General features: G+C 44.1%; 1 protein-coding gene and 1 pseudogene across 1 annotated transcript in view; both read right to left on the bottom strand.

Moving 5' to 3' along the window:
* The window catches only part of Ak5 (adenylate kinase 5), a 199,488-nt gene that overhangs the window by 37,143 nt on the left and 137,164 nt on the right, over nt 1–25,181 (bottom strand). The window lies entirely within an intron of this gene.
* LOC111754295 (nucleolar GTP-binding protein 2-like) lies at nt 18,160–19,600 on the bottom strand (annotated as a pseudogene).

The following is a 25,181-nucleotide window of genomic DNA, read 5'->3' on the forward strand; positions in this document are numbered from 1 at the left end:
ACCTTTGTAGCTCTCTAAAAATTATTAAGACGCCTTCTGCTGAGGAACTCCTCGCTGTTTCTGGACCCTCTCTAGATTTTCTGCAGCAGATACTGCTGGCCACTTCTGAGGTGCAAGACAGCACAGGGACCGCAAAACTGCACAATTTACATTCATGATTTAGCCTGTGTGCTTCACGTTTCCACTGTCACACCGTCCTGGGTTTTGGAAGCCATTGCGCCTTGTGGTTCTAATCTGCTCTATTTTTGCACACTTGATCTTCTTCAGCCTGTACTGCCTTCCCGCCCTTCAGCAGTGACTCTCACTGAAGGGGCCCAGAAGGACTCCCTTGAGAGCTTTTATAGCAGTTTTGCTCAAGTATCACTCCCAGAACAATCACGTCAGACCCTGAGGGCTAGGCCTGGTACAGGTGGGTGTCACCAGTTCCCCAGGTACCTCTAATGTCAGCTGTGGCCTTGATCATTGGGTTTCAGGACTGGATTTTGTTTAGTTCATTCAGGCTGCTGTAACAAAATACCACAGACTGGTTGGTTTGTGACCAGTGGAACCTGATTTTTCAGTTCTGATGCTTCAAAGGTCAAGATCAGGACTTCAGCAGATATGGTGCCCAGCGAGAGCCCAAGTAAGGGCGCTAATCCCATTTGGGGTAGCTTCATCCTCATGACCATGGGCCTCCTGACACCCTCTTGTTAGTGACTGGATTTCAACATACATTTGGGGGGGGGCACAAACATTTATATCACAGCAGTTTTGGAGTCAGAGAAAGTTGATTAAAGTCCTGCTTTGAAAATGAACTATGTAGGCTGGGGATATTAGCTCACAGTGCTAGTGCCTTGCAAGTGCAAGGTCCTGAGTTCAATTCCTGGTACCAAAAAACAAGCACTACATGTCTTACATTGGCCAGGCAACTTCACACTTAAGAGTTTCAATTTCCTTGCTTATGAAATGAGATTGGTAATGCTGATTAGACAGGGCTCTGCTATGGCTAGGCGAAGCCCTCCGATAAATGCTTGCTCAGTACTGAGTGCTCGGTAAGCATGGATGGAAGCTTCTCCCATACATCAAAAGGAAGGGAACTGTGTTTAACCAGCCTGCCCAAGACCTCTGCCCAGAGTGAAGGTGAAACTCGTGATTATAACTTTGGTCCAGATTAGCCTATTAATCAAACTCCAGGAGGGAAAAAAAGCTTGGCAAAGAAAGTCTCCATTTAAATGGTAACTTGGACCCACTGCATGAAGTGTGTAAGATTCAGGTCATCTGATTATCTGTGTGCCAGATGGAAGCACTCACGACATTCCACAGCGGACAGCTGCAGGTAGAAGTACTATCTATTCAATTTGACTTTGCCAGATCAAAACAAATTTTTGGTGATAAACATTAATTTTGTTTTGGGAAATCTATTAAACCTTTTTGGAAACCTTGATCAACCAGATAGCTACGGTTTGGTCCATACAATTTAAATGCATGTGATGTGAATGCAGTCATTTTCAGAGCAAATAAAAACCAATGAAAATAATGAACGATGCCTTCAGAAGCTCAGTCAGCCAGATGCGTGATGAAAAAGTTAGGGTCATGTTTTCTGCTGTTGGGGGACTGGGAACCTTGGGTGAATGGAGTCACAGGGCTCAAGGAAGAGTGTGGTTAAGAGTGGGCTTTGAGGAGATGGGAAGGAACCAACGCTCCCTCCTCCAGCCAGGGAGAGAGAGGCTGTTGTAGGGCAAAGAGGGGGCAACCATTTGTAGACAAGTAGATGCTGATAGTGGTAGGAAGTGCTGGGACCTCCGGGTCTGGTGGACTTGGCAGGGAGAAGGCTGGATCCTGGCTGCCCCTGGGTGCAGCTGCTCCAGCTGCGTTGAGGCCACGAACAGAGCAGCCAGCTGTTGAGTGGGTCACACAGATAGCACAGTTGGCATCCTGTGCGGACCACACAGAGCTGAAGACGAGACGCCTCTTCCTCTAACCTTTGGATCAGGTGGTGAGTCTTCACAGATCCCGGAGCAGGGGCAGATGGGCCTTCCTGTACTGTCGCTGGAATAAAACTCATTACCTAGAAGGAACGGATCCCGGAACCAAAGTGATTTAGACGAATACAGCAGAGTAACACAGGAGAGACCTACGGGCCTTCCTAACTGCTATCCAGGGGGCTGAAGGAGTTTCCAGTTCAGAGTTGGTCTACACACTGCAAGTAGAGGGTGACAGCTGCAATGACAGAATTTCATAAACCCGGTCACCTTCGGTATATAACCACTCTGATCTGAAACCAAGCTGAAGAGATCGACTTAGTGAGAACAGTCGGGAAACGTGTGATGAACTGAATTCACGCAGCCCTCTGCAGGACCGGCTTCAGGGTCCCTGTGAGAGAGCTGAGGCCCGGAGCACGGTGCTGACCTCCCAAACCACTTTCCACCCCGAGGAGACTCGGCAGGCTCAAGAGCTGGGCCTCTCTGCTTCCTCCTCTGTTATTTAAGAAGACAGCACCTGTGTGGTCAGCATCACGACACTAAATTCAGCACATTACAAACTGCAGACAACCTAGCTGCCCAGCACGAGAACAGGTAAATTCCCCGGGTTCTAACCCGAGACTGGAACGCGGTACAGCAATGAGACTGCACAAAGCAGAATCACACAAGCAGTGTAGACCCCGGAAGAAAATCACGTTGCAGAGGGCTATGGATGATGTGGCAATTTCCAAGGAAGGATGTGAAAACACAAACCATCCCTCTCTAGGCATACAGATTTACCAGCAATAACTACGGCCAGGTATTATTTCAGATGCTAGCGAGAAAGAAGCGAACAGAGCACGGCATTCCGGAGGCACCCACTTAATCTAGCAGAAATACAAAGACAGATGTGGGGCTGATAAACTCTGACTGCTGAACGCAGCCTCCAGGGAGGGCCGCAGGACAGACTGCACAGCAGGTGTGCGGGGAGCCTTCAGTTATCTGTAAGGTTTTATTTCTTACCTTGGAAAGGCCGTAAATGGTGTTTGTAGTATGCTTTGTAAAGCTTTCATTCTTTCTGAGAGAGCTTATGGAAATTCTATTTACCTGTGTTTCCCAGTTTTGCTTCTGTAAAGCTCCTCTGTTCCTGTAAGTGTGTGGAGACGCCGCGGTGTGGTGGAGGTTTTGAAAGACACTGACTCTGGAAAGGACAGGGGACTCCTTGCTTGCAAGGCAGGTGCTTATGCCACTGAGCTAAATCCCCAGCCTCTGGACTGTATTGTTCTTAAGAGGAAGACAAGAAACAGAAAGCTAGGTATCCTGCAGCAAGGAAACGATAGAAATAAACACAGGGCTCCTACAGAATTACATTTGACATGGCCATTAGAATGTATTAGTATGCGAATTATTCTATCACAAGGGAAAGTTTGTATTATTAAGTGAAAATCTGCTTATAATTTAAAATTTTTATTTTACTTTTTAAGCAAAACGAGCAAAAAGTGGTGGCAAGGTTTATTTGAAAAACTAAAATGAAGGCTGAGAGAGAAACTGGCCCTGAAGAGTTGGGTCAAGGAAAAGCGAGCTAAATGTACACCCTGGCAGACACAGGGTGGGCTCTCATGAGGAATGCACAACACTCAACATTTTTTATTTTTAATTGACAATAATTGTATGTATTTACAGGGCATGGTGTGATGTTTTGATCCATGCCAACAAAGTGTAATGATTACACTCATTAAGAAGTCATTAACTTAATCATAATTCTTTCTTTTCTTTTCTTTCTTTTTTTTTTTTTTTTTTTGAGATAGGCTCTTGCTAGGTAGTTCAAGCTGGTCTTGAGCTCACTATGATGTAGCTCAGGCTGGCCTAGAACTTGCAGAGATCCTCCTGCCTCAGCCTCCTGAGTGTAAGGGTGATGAATAGGTATGTGCCATCATGCCTGGCTAATGATAATTCTTTTTATACAGGAAATATTTCATATCTATCATTTAGGCAATTTTGAAGTATATAGTACACTCATTATTATTTATTGTAATCATTATTTTGTTGATCTCTATAGCCTTTGATCAACATTTCCCCTTTTCTCATCTGATTATAACTTTACTAAGTAACAGTCGGTCAAGGAATTACTCCATAAGATTAATGTTCATTTTCTTGGTCACACTTTTTACAGTTTTTCAAAACATATAGTTTTGATTTTATAAATAAGAAAAAAGTAACTAAACTGAAGAAAATAGCAAGGAAATGGAAGAATATTATGCATCAAAAGCCAAGAAGTCACAGATTTCACACTGTTTTGCAACCTTAGACATCTGTCTTTAGGCTTGCTTCTCTGATGAGAACGGGAAGGGATCCACTCCTGTAAGAACACTAAGGTAAAATGCCAGCCAGTTACTTTTGTTTTGCTTCATTCTGGGTGGGTGGTGGTTGCTATGGGTTCCAGGCAGCCACGTGGCTCATTGGGAAGAGACAAACCCGCGTGAAGACACGATGGGTTGTGTGACCTTGGGGACAGAGCTCTGGAGAAGATTAAACCAGACACAGGAGCTCTTGGCACAGGACTAGCACTGCTAACTCTGACTTTCCTCAAGGTTGTGAATGTGTGCCAGGCACCAGCCATGTTAGCTTGGGTTCTCTGCAGGTTTCCCCAGACAAGATGAATTAAAAAGCAAAGTGGTTTTGAAAGGACAGTGGTGGTGTTTACTGTTTAGAACTGGCTGTGTCTCTAATGAGTCTAAATTAAAGATAAGCACAGCAAACAAAAGGCCCCAGACCTATAACACCCATATGCCTGCTTCTCTGGGACCATTCCTGCTTCAATCTTGTGGAAGGTTCTAGAAAAAACGTGGAAGAGGTAAAGGGCACTGACTGACTTTGATCCTTCTCATCCCACACTGTCCGCTTTGGGTCCCAGAGCTGGATGGGGTCCTGGTTCTCCAAAGCCCTCCACTCTGCCTAGGGCTCTTCTGCAGCAGACATGGTGCCATCTGTTAAAAGTGGGTAAAGTCACCCTGTCTAGTGTTGAGTCCCTGATAGATTACTGAACACATCTGGGCCTTGGTTCTCCATCTATAAAGGGGGAACAAAAATAAAACTGTATAAAGGTTGTGCCAAGGCTTAATGCACATAAAATACTTGAAATAGTACCCAAAAGAGTAAGTTCTTGAGAAATTAACCGTCCTTACTGCTGTTTCCTTCAGGTTCTTCCTCTAGAAGCCCCTCCTAAATGCAGGGTTAGAAAGCAGCCTTTTAAATTAGGTGGTCTTGTGGGAGCTTAGAGCACAGCTTTTCTATGGGACAGAGCTGAGTAGGTCACATCTTTGTCACCCGCTAGCTGCGTGATTCAAGACAAGTTGCTTAATATCCTTAAGCTGGAACTTGGAACTAGGGCAGGGGTCCTTGAGATAACTGAATAGTGCCTGACTTGGAGCAGATGCTCCGTATGTTTTAATGATTATTGTTCCATATTATCCCAATGAATCCTTGCAAAACTCTTACTTTGCAAGCAAGAAACTGGCACAGAGAAGTTTGAGGTCATTAAAACTAGCAACGGGCAAAATCAGAATGCAAACCCAGGCAGTTTGACCTTTGCAGCCCACCATCTTTACCACTGTGTACCCATTCATTCCCATGGCAAGGGCGACTGTGTGTTTCCATCTCAGCACACCGACAAGGCTGGCTCTTGAACAAAACTGTCAGTTCTTGAGACTGCATGATACAGTGACTTTTACTGGTTTGAATTCAAACCTAAAAAGGACTGCATCATTAACAAATAAGATGATTAAAATTATACTTGGTGGGAGTTACATTTGGTTGAATAATACCACCTAATCATAAAAATTGAGAGAACGTCTGGTGACAGTATCCAGCCCATGAGGCTCCTGAGGAAAGGGATTTCAAGTATTGAGCAGGCTGGGGTGAGGGTGGGCTATGTTTATGTATTTCTGAGATGGTGGTGGAGTGTATGTTACACACACACACACACACACACACACGCAGTAATTTTTCCCACTCTCTGTAGAAATACCTTTATTTTTAACATCCCTAGAGGAATGGTGGCCTAGAATTTGTCTGAGTCTCTTCAAAGCTGGATGAAGTCCCTTACCAACCGATCTGAGTTGCATATCTCTATCATATCCGGGGGCTTGGTTCTGTCTCATGCAGTAATACAGAAGTCTAACTCCTGCCACCATGCAGGCTGTGCAAATGGGAAATCTCCACCCTGCACGCCTCACTGTGACGTACCAGCCAGGTGCTGTGCAGGACACAGGGAACAGAGCCAAGAACAAGGTCACAAGCCACCTTCTGCAGTGGGGACAGACCAGCAAGTGTGTGGCACTTGTTATGTTCCCACAGAATGTTCTGCTCCTCCTAGGTATTTCCAGACCCTTCTACCAACTTGGGTTTGTGTGATAGTTTGTGGCTGCCTTAGCAAGCTAATTATCTTGTTCTGAACTAAATTTTAATTGGGTGGAGTGGTGCAGGTCTGTAATCCCAGCACTCAAGAGGCAGAGGCAGGAGGATCACTGAGAGTTCAAGACCAGCCTGAATTACTTAGTGAGACCCCATTTCAACTCTTTCCTCCTAAAAAAATACTGAATATGTATTAAAAAATTACAACTGCCTTTTGAATTTGTCTTTTCTCCTGTTCTCTGTTCACAGATTACTGAGTCAGACTTCTTCCCCATGCTTCCCTTGGGCTTTTTTCTCTGTTTTATTTATGGAACAAATATTTTTTCTCCTCACTTTGTCAAGTATCATGCAAGGAACTGAGAAGCTGCCACGAGATGAGCACTGTCCATGTCTCCAGGTGTAACCTACTGGGAACAGAGACGTGAACACCCTTATGCTAACGCCCTCCTGCAGTAGGGACAGGAGCAAGTGCTGGGAGGACAGGTGCTCCAGCCAGGTATGGTGGCGGTGCACACCTGTCATCCCTGCTATGTGGGAGGCCGAGGCAGGCGATCACAGGTTCAAGGCTGGCCTGGGCAATTTAGTGAGGCCCTGTCTCAAAATAAAAATAAAACAGGCTGGAAATGTAGCTTAGTGGTAGAGCACTCCTGAGTTCAGTTCCTAGTGCCAGAAAAAAAATAGATGAGGACAATTTGCTAATTCTGGTGACAACTCCAGAATGACACCGAAATCCCAAGTAAATTCTTCATTTCTGTTATTTTCTTCCTCTTTGTGCGTTCATATAATGTACTTCTAAGGAAGTCCTTCTGCAATCTGGGTGGTAAAGCTGTTCTGTATTTTCCACCCCAGTTCTAAAGAGGACATAAGCTCCTTAGGGCAAGCTGTGTGAGTCTGGATTTCCTATTAGACTGGGGTTCCAGGGTTCTGCACCCCCTTACTTCTCTTTTCTGCTCCTCTTCCTTCTGTAACCACAAGAACACTCTATGCTACTTGGTTTCCTGTCTTTCAAGGCTCTGGGACACCAGAGAACGGTGACTTCTATTTCCTCCTCTTTGGTAGGCAGTGACACTTTTATGTTATCACATTTTCATCTTGCCTTCAACATGATATGGCATTCCAGTTTATGCAGGTTAATAAGATGGCACAGGAGCCCATGCCATTAATTATAAAATCTGTCTGAAAAGAGTAATAGGGTTCTTGAAAAGAAGCAAAGCAGACAGTCTCTCTGCTCAGTCCTTCATGTTTTAACCCCTGGAGGAGGCCCCGTGCTTTGAAATAAAGAATGCTATCACTTCTCATCGCCTGCAAAGATTTCTCCTCTCTTCCTGTGATGGGCCGTGCCTGACATGCATAGAGATAAGGCATTTACTTTTATGTCTTCTGAGTACAGAAATAGTGAAAATATATTAAACTCCTGGCTCAAAATTGGCAACGTCAGTGACATTACTGTTTAGAATTTAGTATTTACACTGAAAATCTCAAGGACATCTCTGACTGGGCAGTCAAGAACTGTGAATATATGTCCATACTAACAAGGTTGAAAATGGGATTTGCGACCAGATGTGGTGGCACACCCTTGTAATCCCAGCAATATGGAGACTGAGGCAGGAGGATTGCAAGTTTGATCCCAGTCTGGGCAATTTCGTGAGTTAGAGAGACTTCATCTCAAAATAAAAAATAAAAAAGGGTTGAGAATTAGCTCAGTGTGAAGGCCTTGAGTTCAATATCCAGTACCACAAACAAAACAAAACAAAACCAACCCACGTAAAGCAAACAACACGTGATTTGCCCATTGGATGGGATGTGGTCTGTCAGCTACAATTTACTAAGTCCTCAAAGTAGGTACAGGGCTGTGCCACTGCTTTAGGCATGGCACTATCTTCAATCAGTTTTACAAGTACAATCTCACACATGTGGATAAATGTAAGGCTTCTTAATTTAGAAGCTAATATCACCATGGAAATTCAGTTACACACACAGCACAGTAAACCATTCTGGCTGGGGAATGTGGCCTTGTGATTTTATCCTCTAAATCTTGTATCCTTACATATCCTGATATCCACTGTATCCTTGTCACAGTGCAGAGAACACAAAAGAAGTACATGACATGGTTCTCCCTTCTGAGAAGGAAAGAAAGAAGAGGAAGAATTTAATCCTGAGAAGAAAAGAAACAGGAACAATTTACTGGGTGGTCCACTGGGCAAGTGGTTTTATATAGACTCCCTCCCTCTCTCTAATTTTTAAGACAGTGTCTTGCTGTGCCTTGCTATGTAGTTCAGGCTGGGCTTGAACTCACTATGTAGTGCAGACTGGCCTTTAACCTGTGGCAATCCTCCTGTCTCAGTCTTCCAAGTGCTGGATTACAGGTGAGTGCACCACACCCAGCTAGATTATCTCTTTTGATCTGAACGGTCTGCAAATTATATCAATTGAACAGGTGAAAATATTAAGTTTTGGGTTAGGGATTTAGCTCAGTGGCATAAGTGCCTGCCTGATAAAACATGAGGTCATGAGTTTGATCCCTGGTACAAATAAAAAAAAAAATCTCAAGTTTGAAAGGGATACATCTGAGTCATTTGTAGGAAAATAAAGTCACTTTGGGACCACAATGGTAAGTGAAATAAATCAGACATATGAGTTTACATATCCCATGGTTTGTCTTATTTGAGAAACTCAAATTATAAATAAGAAGCAAATAGGAAGTAGAGAGATAAATCTTCTCAAAGGGGAAAGGAACCTAAAGGGAGGGGGAGGGGCATGATTATCTTGGTTACTTTTCTCTCATTGCTGAGACAAAATACCTGACACCCAAAATTAGGGAAGGGGAAGTTTATTTAGCTTACAATTTTTGGAGGTTTCAGTCCATACTTAGCTGACTCCAAGGCAGCGTGTGGCTGAGGGGCAATTGTTCATGGTGGTGGCTACAAGCAGCTAGAGGAAAAGGGCAAAAAGGGAGGGGAAGCATGCCTCCTTCCCGCCTTTACATTGTATGTTGGCTCTGCCCCTGGGCGGGTGCAGCCCTCATACCACCAATCCTAGTGCTGACAACAAACCAATCACAAATGCTAGATTCAGCTGCCTCCATTATTGCGTGAGGTTTGCAGGGGGCTGTCGGAACACAAACCATAACAATGATAAAGGAAGATGTGCTGTTTACTCTCATTATCAGAGAAGGAGGCAGGCACAGGATTTAAAATAACCCTGGCAGAATATCAGGGTCAGATCCTCTGGTGAATAACATGTGACACAGAGTTCAGGGAAGTCAGATGTGTCTCCAGTTCTCTGGGTCCCAGACCCCAACAGCTCCTCTGGTCCTGGGAAACCTTGGCTCCCCAGGGTGCAACCTCGGAGCTCCCCATGCCAGGGCCACCACGCCGGGTTCTCAGTACTGGAGAGCAGGTTCCTGCGTGTCCCATCAACTGGCCATATGAATGAAAAGCCATGAAAACGGTCAATTGGCCAAAATCAATTTGTAGTTGCTGTATCAAAGGAGTCTGGAAACTGCCTGGCGGTCCTGCTATGTGCAGGACTCCTGGATAACTTATGCTCCTGCAGGCCTCCGACCTCTGCCCGGCACCTGTCAGGAGCGCATGCCAGGAGCGCATGTGCGGCCTGCCGAGGTCACACCCTTTTCCACCCGTGGGGTCTCACGCGTGTCCGCAGTCTGGTCTCCCACAGCCTTTCCTTCTGGGCCTCAGACCCCACTGCATTTGGGCCCACTTTCTCTCTCTCTCTGTGTTCTCCCTACTGAGGGGAGAGGGGGTCCTTCCTATGAGTTTTTTCAACTTGTTTGAGTGTCGTCCATCTCACACACACATGCATGTGTACACACACGCACACACACTCACACTGGAAGGTCAGCAGTTAAGTTTCCATCTCCCTCCTGGTCCTCAGCAGCACTGGATACTCCCTGTCCTCGGAGCTCATTTCCCTGGGCCTTTGGAATGCTGGTTCCAGGAGCCCTCACTGGGCACCCTCTCTACCCCGCCTTGGACTTCACTCAGGGCTCAGCCAGAGACTCCATCCTCTTCTCAGCTCCATCCTTGTCCTCTCTCCCATCCCCACTCAGCTCCCAGTCCTACTAATGTCCAGGAGGCTCACACATGCGCAGTTACGGCTTAGCCGGCTCCCTGAACACCTGGCCTGGGTACCTAACTGCTCACACGAACTCTCCCGGGGTGAGTGAAGCACTCTGAACTCAGCATGCCTAAAACTGCATGCATGCTCTTTCCTCACAGATCTGCCCCTCTCTTCACCTTTTTACTCAGTAAATGTCACCACCGTCCACCCAGCTGCCCGTGTTAAAGCTGGCAGGCATGTTCATCCCCTCTTTCCCCAGTGCTCCTGTAATGCACTGATTCTGCACCGCAAATACCTCTCAAGTACAGCCTTTTTCCTCTCCAACCCATCATCCCAGAGCAACCTACTCTTTACCATCGCCTGTCTGGACTGACAGAGTCAGAGACCACCGCGGGACAAAGGGCAGGCCACTCTTGTGTCCTTAAGCTGTTACTCATTGAAAACATGATTTGCACAAACTTCCATCTTCTTTCAAGACTAACGCATCAAGGGAAGAGATTTACAGGGACATTCAACTGCCAGTGGGCACCTACAGCTCTCCAGCATTTTCCTAAAGCCTTCCAGCACAGTCTCCCCAAAACTGAGATTGCCCTAAGCACACACACAATGACCTCAAGGGGACTGGATTAACTTTCTAGTGATAAGGACTTTTTGGAGCCTTCTCTGCAAAACTAGAATGGAGAAAATGATCACCTGGACTCTAGCCCACCCCAGCAAATCTGCAACAGCTGGTCTCATCCCCGTTAATGTGCCAATCTGTTCTTTTCCATCAGAACTGTTCCTCCTTGAAATGAGTCCTGTCTCCATTTTCTCTTAATTTCTAACTCTACCTAATACATCAGTCTGTGCCTTTCTCTGACACATTCTGAGATGCTTTTCTGCCGCCAGACAAAAAGTCTGGAAAGTGAATTTAAGCCAAAACTGATCAGAAAAGGCAAACAAGGTCACTACATATTGGTTTAAGGAAACGAACAGGGAGAGATAATAATTTTAAATATGCACACACTGAACAATGGTATAACTGCATAAAACAAACATTCCAGGACACAGAAGTTCAGAGAAACATTGATACAATTATAGTGGGAGACCTCTATACTCAAGGGCCAGAAACAGATCAACTGCACACAAAAAAATTAAACAAAGAAGTATTAGAGTTGGACCAAATCTTTGAACAAATGGACCTAGTAGATATCTACAGTGTTCTGTTCAAGAACAACAGAATATACATTTTTCTCAGCAGCATGTAGAATATTTTCCAAAATAGACCACATACTAGCCACTAAAGCATGCAAAAGAATCAAAATTATATCATGCATGTTGTCAGATCATAATGCAAGGGAACTAGAACTCAGTGGCAAAAGAAACCACAGAAAGCATGCAACTTGTGGAGATTAACACACTCTTGTATAATCCACAGGTCAAGGAAGAAATCAAGGAAGAAATAAGACAGTTCTCACGATTAAATGGTAATGCTAATACAACATATCACAGCTTATGGACACAATGAAAGCAGTCTAAAGAGGAAAGCTTATAGCTGTGAATGGTCACGCCAGGAAAATAAAGCAAGCCCAAATAAATTACCTAATTATGTACCTCAAGGTTCTAAAAAAAAAGAACAATCCAAATCAAAAGCTAGCGCAAGGAACAAAATTATGAAGATCAAAGCAGAAATCAATAAAATGGAGGCTAAAAAAATAATGAAAAAATTGATGAAGAGCTAGTTCTTAGAAATAATAAATCAAACAGATAAACCTTCAGCCAATCTTACCAAAAAAGGAGAGGAAAGACCTACATCAATGCAATTAGAAATGAAAAACGTGAAATCACAATGGACACTGCTGAAATCCAGATTACTAGCAACTACTTCACAAACCTCTATGCCAATAAATTGGAGAGTTCAGGAAAAATGCATGGATGAATTGCCAAAACTGAACTAAGAAGATTAAAAAAAATCCTGAGTGACCCAATAACAGGCAATAAATTTGAAGAAGTAATGAAAACTTACCAACTAAGAAAAGCCCAGGTCCTGCTGGATTCACTGTCAAATTCTGTAAGAATTCAGGGAAGAGCTAATATTAATACTGCTCAAACTTTTAAATGAAATTGAAAGGGAAGAAATATTCCCGAAGTAGTTCCTGGAAGCTTCCATTATCCTAATTCCAAAACCAGACAAGGATCCAACCAAAAAAGAGAATTAAAAGCCAATCTCTGTCATGTACATAGATGCAAAAACCTTCAACATGATACTGGCAAACAGAATGGAACAAATCACTAAGAAGATCATGTGCCATGATGAAGTAGGCTTAATCCCAAGGATGCAAAGATTGTTTAACATATGCAAATCAATAAATGTAATCTATCACACGAAAAGAAACAAGGACAAAAATCACATGGTTATCTCTATAGTTGCAGAAAAAGCCTCTGACAAAATGCATCATCCATTTCTGATAAAAACTACAGAAAATAGACACAGAAGGACTTTATCTAACTGATAAAAGCCACTTGTGATAAATCTACTGCCAACATCAGATTAAACAGAGGAAAAACTGAAAGCTTTCCCTTTAAAATCAGGTGCAAAACAAGGATGTCCACTATCACCAGCCCTGTTCAACACAGGCACCAGGACATTTGCAAGAGCAATTAGGCAAGAGTATTATATATATATATATATATATATATATATATATATATATATCTATATATATATATATGGACAAAGTCAAATTAGTATTGCAGACGACATGATTCTCTACATAGAAGACCCAAAAATTTCACCAAAAGACTCCTAGAATTAATAGTCAAATTCAGCAATGAATCAGGACACAAAATAATAGACAAAAACCAAAAACCTTTCTTTACACTAGTAATGCACTCACTGAGAAAAAAATTAGGAAAATGATATTATTTGCAATAGCATCAGAAACAATTTAATACATAAGAATTGACCTAACCAAAGACGACCTCTAACCCAGAAAGACCTCTGTGATGAAAAGCACAACACTGAAAAAGGAGATTGAAGAGCACAGCGGAAAACAAAAAGATATCCTCTGTTCTTGAAAAGGCAGAACCAGTAGCTCCACATGGCCACGCAGTGGACTCTCAAAATTCTTGGGGGTTACATTCCTAGAACATCTCCGAACTGTGAATTTCAGATATGGTTAGGAAAAATGCCTATAAATGCCTATATTTATAGTTTAAATCCTAAGTATGCTATGTCTCCTGTAGTTGTATACTTTAATTTAGTTTAATAAAATATGGTGCCAGGTGTTTTGGTGGCATCTTAGAATCATATGGCTTTGAGAAGAACGAAACTGAGAACATGCAAGATAGCTACATGCGTTAAAGCAATGTGTTAGGACGCAGAAATTCTGGTGCATCCACCAGACATGGGTTGCAGGGCAGAACTTAAAAAATTAGACTTCCCCAAATAAAAGACCCAGTTAACAATAGATAGCTGGAATGAACAGATACTCCTCAGAAGAAGCACAAATGGCCACTGAAGACATGAAAAAAAGTTCACCATCACTTGTCATTAGATGTGAAAGATTTATGCAATCAGAAGAGAAAGCACAGCATTGCTGTCATTAGAGGAATGCAAGTTAAAACAACACTGAGAGTCCATCTTACACCAGAAAGAATGGCTGTCACCAAGAACTCAAATGATAATAATCACTGACCTGGCTGCGAGGAAAAAGGAACCCTACTACACTGTTGGTGGGACTGTAAACTAGTGCCACCATTCTGGAAATCTGTATGGAGATTTCTCAAAACACTAAAACAAGAAAATCCACTTACCCAGCTAGTCCTCTTTTAAGTCCCTTCCCGAAAGAGTTAAAGACATTGTGTTACAGGGATTTATACGTACCCATGTTTATAGGCGCACAACTTGTACGAGCTAAATCTTGGGAGTGGCCTATATGTAAGGAAAACCAGTGTTTACATGCCGTGGAGTACAACTCTGCCATAAAGAAGGATTACACTTGTCATATGTGGGAAAACGGATGCACCTAACGACCATAATGTTGAGTGAAATAAATCAGACACACAAGTTCAAATACCATGTGTCATGTGTTACATGAGAAACCCAAAATAATAATAAAGAGCAAGATTAAAGATAATAGGAAGTAGGGAGATAGGTCTTTCTCAAAAGGGAAAGAGATGGAGTCGGGGAGGTGCAGAGCCGAGAACTAAGAACTAAGCCAAGTTACGTATACGCACCAGCTCCCTGTGACGAGTGTGACCGTCATGCACCACAAACAGGTACCAATAAAGAAAATCAAAACTAAACCAAAGTGTTACTCTTATCTTTCACCGTGGGCTGGAAGCAAAAAACAAATGCCTTCTTAGTAGGTAAATGCTTCTCCAGGACTAGAGGAGTGTGCACTCCCACACCGCGGATGTCTCCAGCCTGGGTTTAGTTTCAATGAAATACACAACTGCCCGTTCGGTTCCCTCAAAGAAGCCCTCCATGGAGAAGCAGCATTATCTGTCTCTGATCTCTATTCATCCCCGGGGCCCAGATCAGCGACTGAGGGGCCGCAGGGGTGCAGTCTGAAGCAGTGAGTGAGCAGCGCGCTCCCGGGAAGAACCCCCAGGGCCCAGCCTCTCGGCCCAGCATTCCCTAGCATGACCTTGCATGCAGGGCAGCGCCCCCGTGTCTGGGCGCAGGTCCATACCACGCAGAGCCTGGCACGCAGTGCACGCTCAATCCACACGCGTGGGAAGGGAGCGTGTGCCCCGGAGTTGTGCGCAGGAGTACCCTGCCCAGCACGCTGGCCTCCTCGCCGGCCTTTAGTCTTCTGGGAAAAGATCCTGCTGTTGTCGATGGAGCAACTGTTTGTTCTCCCTGAGGGCTCGAGCTGCCAAAGTGCAGCTCCAGGTTTTGAGGGCCAAATCTGTGGTGTTCTCTGTTTTAAACGAGTGTTTTGTGTAAGCAAAATAAAGTGTATAGAGACGAGGAGCCCCAGATGCGTTCCTTCAGGTGACCTTTGTCAACCTTGGGCTGTCTGCAGATGCAGGGTATGGGCTCAGCAACTCTTCACCCCGCTTAAGTAGCGCAACTGTTCGATTCTAATGAAGTCCAGTTTATCACTTATTTCCTCCAGGGATTGTAGCTTTGGTGCTCTATCTAAACAATTCTTGCCATAGCCAAGGTCACCTGGACTTTCTTCTGTGTTATCTTGGAGGAGTTTATAATTTTATTTTATTTTTTGTCTTTTTGAGACAGGGTTTCACTATGCAGTTCAGAATGACCTGGCACTCACTTTGTAGCCCAGGCTGGCCTTGAACTCACAGCGATCCTCCTGTTTCAGCCTCTGGAGTGCTGAGATTACAGGCACATACCACCATGCTCAGCTGTTTGTTTGTCTCCTTTTTTAGTTAATTCTTGGGAAGGGCCAAGGTCTGTGTCTGCACTGTTTTGCTGGCACACTGACCTCTAATTGTCCCATCATGATTTGGTGAAAGACCATCTTTGTTCCTTGTATTGCCTGTGCTGCTCTGCTGGAGCTCAAGGACAATCAGCTGATTATTTATCTGGGTCTATTTCTGGGTCTCTGTCCTGATACCACACTGTCTTGATTACCTCAGCTTTACAGTCAGTCTCAAGTCAGGTAGTGTTAATCTTTGGACTTTGTTCTTTCCTCCCATGTTAAACTGGCTACTCTGGATTTTTTTTTTTACTTCTTCCTATAAATATCAGAATCAGTTTGTCAATATTTACAAAATAACTTACTGTGATACTGACTGGAATTTCATCGATTATATAAATCAGGGAAGAAATCACATTCTGACCATATCGAATCTTCCTTCAAAACACAGGTCTCCCCATTCCTCCCTTCCTCTCTGACACCCTTCATCAGAGTTTCCTAGTCTTGCTCATACTGATACTGCACATATTTTGTCAGATTCACACCCAGGCATTTTATTTCTGGGGTTGCTAGTGCCAATGATGTGTTTCACATTTCACGTTCCGCTTGTCACTTGCTGGTAAATAGGGAAGCAATTTACTTTTCTATATTAGCCTTGTATCCTGCAACCTTGCTATTACCTATTTGTTCCAGAATTTTTGTTGTCTTCTGGATTTTCTTCATAGACGATCCCATCATCTATGAACAATTTCATTTTCCATCTTAATCTATAGACTCGTATTTCTTGTTCTTATTGCATAATGTAGAATGTCCAGTACGACGGTGAAAGCACTGGCGATCTTTGCTTTCTGTTTGTTCTTTGCAGGAAAGTTGGGTTTCTCCAGTTAAGTACGATGCTAACTGTGGGATTTCTTAGATATTCTTCACAGAGCTAACCAAGGTGTAGAGAGCTCTGAATCATGAACAGGTGTTAGATTTTATCAAATGCCTTTTGCATCTGTTGCTATGATTGTGTGATTTTTCTTCCTTAGTGCGTCAGTGTGATGCACTGCATTAACTGATCCTGAACTATTACAGTAGCTCTGCATACCCAGCTGGGTAAATCCTGCTTGGCTGCAGTAACATAATTCTTTACCAAGTGGTTGGATTTGATGTGCTTTACATGTTGAACATGTTTGCAGGTGCACAAATAGAGATTCTGGTCTGTGGTTTTCTTGTAATACCTTTGTGTGCACATTGAGTGGCTCATAAAATGAGTCAGGAAATAAACTCTCTGCTTCTGTCTTCTGGTAGATATTGTGGAGAAATGGTATAGGTTCTAACTAATGACAGATACTGTAGTGAACTGGTATAATTTCTCAAATGTTTGGCAGAATTTACCGCTGAACTAATCTAGGATTATTGCTTTGTTTTAGAAGATTATTGATTTGATGTCTTTACTACATCTACATATATCCATTTGGATGCTTTCTTCCTGGGTGGGTTTTGGATGGTCTTTGCAGGAGTCAGGTCACTCTACATCAAATGTATAGGCACAGCATGTCTTATAATAAGTTCTTCATTATGCTTTTAATGCCCATCATGAGAAGCGATGCCTTTTCTTCTATTTCTGATATTAGCAATTTGTGTTTCTTCTTTTTTCCCTAGTTACCCTGCTTAGAGACTTCTACATGTATGTATGAATGTATGTTTTTGAATTTCACAATTTAGAGTAATTTAATAATTCTTTAGATACATACTACTGCTATGTCTGAATTTGGTTTTGTTTGCATTTCCGTCTCTCTGGAGTCACTGGTCTTCATTTTGTTCTGGTTTCTGTTTTTCACAGTATGATCACAGTAGCGCACACCAACTTTTTGAGATCGCTGCTTACCTCTGTTCCCCAGACATAAGCATTTATAGAGTTTTACTGTTCCTTCCCTCTGTGCCTTCCACAATGTGTTTTCAGTAGGCTTTGTATCATTTGCTTCTTCTGTAGGTGTTTTTCTTTGTTCTTTCGATTCTGCAAAAATTGCTTAACCCTTTGGATGTCCTGACTGCTGAAAACATTTCAGTCTTGGCTTTGTTTAAAAATTACAGCTTTGGTTTCATCTCCCACTTGCTCTTCGTGGGACTCCTGCTGAGCCTCCTCCTCTTCCTTGTCTTCTGGCTACTCCTGCTCCAGCAGAAAAGCTCTCCAGTTCGTCTGACACCTCCACAGCAACCAGGTCATCCCCAGAAAACCAGAGCATGACACTGATTTTGTCAAAGTTCTGGTGCAAAGACCAGCTGCATTGCAGAGTTACCATCATGGGGACATCTTCTTCCTTTTTTTCTCAGTGACAGATTCCAAACCTTCACCTGTAGTCTCTGCAGTTTCCTCTTCCAGGTTGCTCAGGATGGTTTTGGGAGCAGCTTTCAGAGATGCAGAAGAGAGGAGCAGGGGGCTGTGGGTGTCTCCACACTGGGAGGCTTGACAAAGGGAGGGGTCCGGCCCCTCTGCCAGTCATGAAGGACTCACCCACAGCCTGCACGTCAGGCTCTCCACCCTTTAATAATTTCCCAGTGTGGAAAGTGCGTTTCTCAAGAAAGTCCTCAGTGTTCTCCCTGGAATCAGTCTGGTATGTCCTACTTCTGTATCTGCCTTTGCTCATTGCAGGACAGCACCAGTGTGGTTTTCAGGAGTCCAAATTGTTTCAACTTGAACAACTCCCTGCAGCGCAGTGTCTGTCTCTGAGTCTTCAAAGCTGTAAACCACCCCTGGATAGTCGAGGAGGAATACCAGACGCATCGAGGTAACACACCGCCAGACCTCTGCTTCACCTGTAGTGCAAACCACGCTGCAAACCGTCTTGGAACCCAGCATGTTTATCACAGAGCTCTTGCCGGCATTTGGACAGCTAAAGAACCACCTGTTTCTTGTCAGTGTGCAGCTTCTCAAACTGCTGCAGAAGCTGAGTGAATGCTCCTTTGCCAAGAGGATTAGTGAGACTTGCAGGGAAAGCAAGTGTTAGATAGTTGTAGGAGAAGCCAGCAACTCATCACTTTGCTGCCTGGGTTGGAACAAGGTCACATTTGCTGAGTACAAAAATGAGGTGTTTCTAGTGTTTTTCTGTTTTTTAAGTAAGTCTCAGTGTGTGTGTGTGTTACCCTTTGAATCTCTAGCATCAAGAACCAGGGCTACAACACCTGGCGAATCTATCATCTTGTAGAACCACTGTGTATATATATATATATATATATATATATATATATATATATAATTTTTCTGGACTGTCCTTTCTTACATGTCTCTTCTCAAACTTCATTTTCACACCAATGTCTTTGGTCATCAGATTATGACCCTTTCCCTGGTCATAGCTCTCAGTGGATCTCAGCTTTTTCCATAAGCCACTGCATATCCCTTGCAAATAAGTCTGGTCACTTTCCCTGTGACTTAGGTATTGTTTCAAAACTTAGTTGTCAAGAATGCACACTGGTAACTTCTTCATTTCATGGCAACTTTGTATGGATCCCACAGCACTGTACCCATTTCTTACTGAAATTCTTGTGATGATGATGATTGCTTCATCACAGGTGTTTCCAGACCATTCAGGATTGGGCTCTACTTGCGCCAGAGCCAGAAGCTACCCCTGACGGACCAGAAGAGGCCTTTCCCTCCCCCACGCCTGTTCCTGCACACCTTCCGCCCACAGGTGGTTAGGCCCCGGACTGCAGCCCAGTTCCTCGGAATTTGGGCTTCTCCCTGTACTCCTCCTGGGTAGCGCTGGCCTTGGAGGGGTGGGTGCCTCTCCAGCCTTTGTACTTGGGCTTCACCATCTTGCTGATGGGGCAGGGGCTGTTCTGGCTCACTGGGTAATCCAGCTCGGGACTTCCCCAGGCCGGCCAAAATGACCCACGGGAACCATGCTGGACTGAGAAAGCAAGAACAGCGGGCTTCTAAATTGAACCGATCTTTTTGAAGACATACCTTTTGATTTGGTTAATTTCCTGTTTTTAATTTCATTGATTTCTGTTTTTATTAGTTCATTTCTTCTTTTTTCTTGGGATTTAGTTTGTTCTCCTTCTTTCCAGTTTATTTCTTTCTTTTTTTTTTTAATCCAGGAATTGAACTCAGGACCTTGTACTTGCCAGACAGGTGCACTGAGCTAAATCCCTGACTTTTTTCCTAGTTTCTTAAGGTAAGAGCTTATATTCTGAATCTTAGGTCTTTCTTTTCTAATATATGCATACATTGTATATATAAATATACACATCTGACCCTATACACTTTACTGTAAGCACTGATTTTATTATATGCCACAAATTTTTTGGTTATATTTTCCATTTTCTCTATTTTTATCTAACTCAAAAATATATAACATATACATATATGTGTGTGTGTGTGTGTGTGTGTTCTTTTTGAGACAGAGTCTGCAGTTCAGGCTAGTCTTGAGCTCACTTTGTTTCTCAGGCTGGCCTCGAACTCACAATGATCCTCCTGCCTCAGCCTCTCGAGTGGTGGGACTATAGGCATGCACCACCATGCCCAGCATAGCTCAAAATATGTTAAGATATATTTCTCTTGATATTTCTTCTTTGATCCTCATGTTATTTAGAAACATGTTGCCAAGCATTTTGAGATTTTCTATTCAGCTAATTTATTATTGATTTCTGATTTAAAAAATTTTTTTTGTCTCTTTGAGACAGGGTCTCACCATACAGCTCAGTCTGGCCTTCAATTCACTTTGTAGACCAGGCTGGCCTTGAACTCACAGCAGTCCTCCAGCCTCAGCCTCCTGAGGGCTGAGATGACATGTGTGTCACCATGCGTGGAAAGGTTTTTAAAATTTTCCCTGGGTTGAGATGATCTGCCTAGCTGCAGTTCTGATATGTTTTTGGCCTACAGCCTTGTTCTTTCTGGCACTTTCTGAGCTCCCTGGATCGCAGTTTCGTGTCTGGTGTTATTTTGAGGGGGAGGGAGTGGAATTCAGTTATTATTATTTCAAACATTGCTTCTGCTCCTTTGACTTTCCTCTCTGCTTTTCCCATTATGCATATATTACACCTTTTGCAGCTGCCCCACAGCTGTTGGATATTCTGTCCTTTTTTTTTTCCTGTCTTCTTTTCTCATTTAGTTTTAGTTATGGAAATTTCTACTGTCATAGCTGCAAGTTCCAAGGTTCCTGGCCTGTGAAGGAACCCATCAAAGGCATCCTTCACTTCTATTTCCAGTGTTTTTGTTTTTATTTTTTTATTTAAAGAGAATAAAGCCAAGGAAAATAAGACAGAATAAAACCAACCAAAATAAACCAGTATAAGTGATACAGGACTTCAAAACCTTACAAAATCAAGAATAGGTACCATAATGCTTTTTGTTGTCTTCAAAATAGCTGCAGATACCTTGAGGCATAGTAAAGATCAAGCAGAACAGAATAGAATAGAAACAATAAAAATAAAACAGTGAATGCAATAAAGGACTTAAAATAAGCTAATAATGCATCCAAAATGGCTACCATAATGTGTCTTGCTATCCTTTAAATAGCTGCTCATGCCATCAGATTTAATATAATCAAACAAAACAAAAGAGAAGAAAACTCAACCCAACGAAACAATGAAAATGACATGGTTTCCAGGCTGGGATCTCTCCAGGGAGGCCTGGTTCTCTCCCCCGATATCCGTGAATGGGCTGACTCACAGACAGAGCCTTGGGTCTGGCTGTCCCCACTCCAGCAGTGGCCCGCCCTATTCCAGTGTTTTTGACTTCTAGTCTTTCAATTCCTTTTCATGATTTCTGTTTCTTTGCTTACTTTACCCACTATTCTTAGGTGCTGTCTTCGTTTTTATTCAGTAAAGGTTTAAGCATGTTGTTCTGTTTTAACCAGTTCCTGCCTTGACAGCTCCACCACCCCTGCCGTGTGTGCCTCCGCTTCTGAGCTCTGCTCACTGCAGCCACACCGTGGTTTTTGTGCCCTTTGCTGTGCCTTGTAGTTTCCTCTTCACTGATGGCTGTGATGGACACGGAAAAGGGACCCACAGTAACAGGTCGCTCCTCTGTCCTAGGATTTGGTCTCAGCCCGTCAGCGTGAGTCTGGGCCATGGAACTGTGCCTTCACTGTGGTCCTTGTTTTCAATCTTTGGGTGAGACAGGGCAGCCAGATAGGGGCATTCTCTGCTCCTCGGGGTGTTCAGGCTCTGGCAGAAGTTTCTTCAGGCCTTGTGAAGGACAGAGTGCCTGGCATCTTCCATAGTCCTTCAGAAGTCTGGGGGATCTTTTTCTGATACTCAATGTGAGCACCTGAAATTGCTGTCTTTGTATGGCGAGGGTCACAAAAGTGTACGGCCTCCATCTCACTGGGTCCCTCTGGAGTTTCAACTCTCAGACTTATCTACACCAAGCCCCTAGCAACTGCCACTGTTCAGTTTTTTCCTACCCTGGCACTGGTTCCTATGGGGACCTCTGTGAGGGTAGGTAGCGATTTTCTAGATTTGCCCGTCTGTCTCTCCAAGTTTTGGTGTAGCAGCTGGTGCAATTACTTCTCTGCTAAGTATAGGAAGGTTGATTTTTCTGTTTGCTAAGTTTCTTATTTGTTGCTAGAAAAGAGTGACAATCTCCAAGCTCTTCATCTGACAGCACAGAAATTGGAAGAGCTCAGACAATTAGCACTCACTTACCTGAAGAAGTCAGCTGTGGGCTATATACCCATCAGCAGAAGTACAGATAGGAAAAGGTGGTATTTATACACAATGGAGTACTAATCTGTCATAAAGAAGGACACATTAAGTCATGCATAGGAAAATGTATGCACCTGGAGAACACAATGTTGGGTGAAATAAACCAGCTTTAATATCAGTTTCTTATGTAAGAAAAAATATGTGTGATAGAAGAAGTTGGATCTTTTTCAAATGGATGGGGGAATAAGAAATCGAGAGAGGAGATAAGAGGGGAGAGAAAGGGGATGGAAAAAAGAACGGAAGAAGAAAACAAATGAAAACAGAACTTTTGCAAGTGGGAGGAGGACCAAGTTGGAAGGAGCGGGGAGGTGTGGGAGAGTCAGAAATGAAAAAGAAAAAGGAACTGAGATGTGTGATGTAGTAACTCCTCACAATGGATGTAGTCATTCTGTACCATACGTGTGTGCTAATAAAAAGCTTACCCTGTGCTCTCTGTCTTGAATGGTGGTTCTTCAAAGAAGGGTGTCAGTGTTTCCTAGCAGAGGACACTGAGGCGTGAGGAGGCTTAGCTATTACCCCCATCACTAGGAAGTTACAGATTCCCTTGTCTTGGACTTACAAACACTGAGCATTTCTCGAGCACCTGCCGCATGCCAGGCTGTGCAGGAGGCACGGATGTTGCCCAGGGTAAGGTGCAGTCCATGGAAAGCTGCTAAGTACTGCGACACAGGTATCCCGGGACCCTGGAGAAGGTAGCCGCATAGCAAAAGAACAGCTTCTGGACGAGTCAGCGGTCCCCTGGTGGAGTGGGGACAGCCCGGGGTGAAGGAAGGAGGGGCTGGACGTTTCCCCTCACAGGGAAAGGACCCACAGCACAAGCTGCTAGAAGGAAGGGCAGGTGCTTGGCATGGCTGGGGCAGTGTATTCTGCTAATTGCAAGGGATCTGAGTCTGAGTCTGAAGTTTACATCTGTTATGCTCACAGGTTCTCCTTGAACTGAGGAGTCGAGGAAGAGCCGAGGAGGGTTCTGAGCAGTGCGTCTCCATGACCGAGCTGATTTCACAAGGATCGTGTTGGCAGATGAGACCCACGGAGAGAGACCGAGGATGTGAACCAGGCAGGGGCAGGGCAGCGGGAGAGGAGGGGGCCATTCCTGGCCAGCAGAACTGACCAGCTTCCTGCCTGTGCCCATGGAAGGAAGGAGGGACAGCTGGAGGCTGAGAACACACCCGCCTCTGGCTTGGGCAGCAGGGGTGATGCGGATCACTCACAGAAAGCCGAGGTGGAAGGAAGAGCAGACGTGGGAAAGGCGCTGGGGCGCATGGGTTAGGGTTAGGGTTAGCAGCGAGGGCTCTCCAAGAGCTTTTGGAAGCTGAAACCAGGGCTGTGCTAAGCTTCTCAAAGTGGAATCCATGGGGTGGGGGGGCACTGTAGATGCTGGGGTGGGGCTCTCATGTTTTAATAATGGACCAGTGAGGGTTCATGAATGAGTGCAGAGAGTAGGAGACAGTGACCACATGGAGGGTGGTGTTGTAGCCCATGGTCAGGGCAGGAGCCTGTGGTGGAGGCTGGCATCTCCTCTCCCTTTGTGGGTATGGTGGTGCACACCCATAATCCCAGCATTCTGGGAGGCAGAGTGAAAGTTGAGCCCAGACCCAGCAGTTTAGGCCTAAAAAGACAGCATCAATTGACTCTGGGGCACTACCCTCTTGTTTTTGGAGTGACTTACTCTGCTGGCAGGATGCATCTTTTTTCCTTCACAGTTTTCTCCCTGAGTACTTCTTTTGTGCTTTTTCCCTTTTTTCCCTTTTCTAATTTCTACCCTAAAATAAATGGAAATCTTTCATATCCACCAACTGCTCTGACAATTCATTGATTAGGATAAATAAGAACCTGGACAACACTGCTGGTTCCTACCCCATCTGAGGATGCCAGTGCAGTCCGACCCAGAGGCGCACGTTCGGCAGCTGGCTGTTTGTTATCTCTGAAAGCTCTCCAAGGTTTGCCGTCACTGGTCCTTCCGTCCTTCAGGACCTTGGCTTTCACTGAAGTCAGAAGCCTGAGTGTGATCTCTGGTTTTACCTCTTTTGGTTTCTGTTTTTCTATGGCTGGGAATCGAACCTGGGGCCTTGTGAATGCTGAGCCAGCACTACCCCAAGCCCTGGCTTCTTTCTCCTGTTTTGTGATATAAGGAAGAAACTCGATGCTCACAAAACAGTTACGGAATATACATATCAAATGGATGCCCAGCCATGGTGCAAGGATCCTCCTGGTCACATCTGCTTGCTTATTTATGACATACCCGTGCCGACAAGAATAAAACCCCCATAGATGCCCACTGGCTTGGCTGTCAGCTATGCCTGTGGGGCATGAATAATGCACAAGAGCTTTCTGAACCCTCCATTAACAGTAAAGCCTAGGCAGGCAGTGGGATAGTTTGCCAACTGTTTTAGATCATTAAAATGTAACAGTAGGGACAGGAAAGTGACCCAGATAACTGGCTTCAGTTTTATTCAAAGAGAACATAAATTTAAGCCCCTGGCTGTGTTCTCCTGGACTTCATTCCCTTGCAAGGGTTAGAAATACAACAGCAGAGCCCTGAGTGTGTAGCTCGTGCCAGGACATATTCTTAGTTTACTAGGGGGAGGCACAGAGACATGGCAAACTCTTGGGCAATACTGCCTTATTTCTATCCTAACTAACCTTTGACCATAAACCTTTCCTAATTATCTAATTAACTATCTTT

The sequence above is a fragment of the Cavia porcellus genome, unplaced genomic scaffold, assembly GCF_034190915.1.
Source record: "Cavia porcellus strain 051 isolate PalLab524CR breed Dunkin Hartley unplaced genomic scaffold, mCavPor4.1 scaffold_1, whole genome shotgun sequence".
Classification (NCBI taxonomy): Eukaryota; Metazoa; Chordata; class Mammalia; order Rodentia; family Caviidae; genus Cavia; species Cavia porcellus.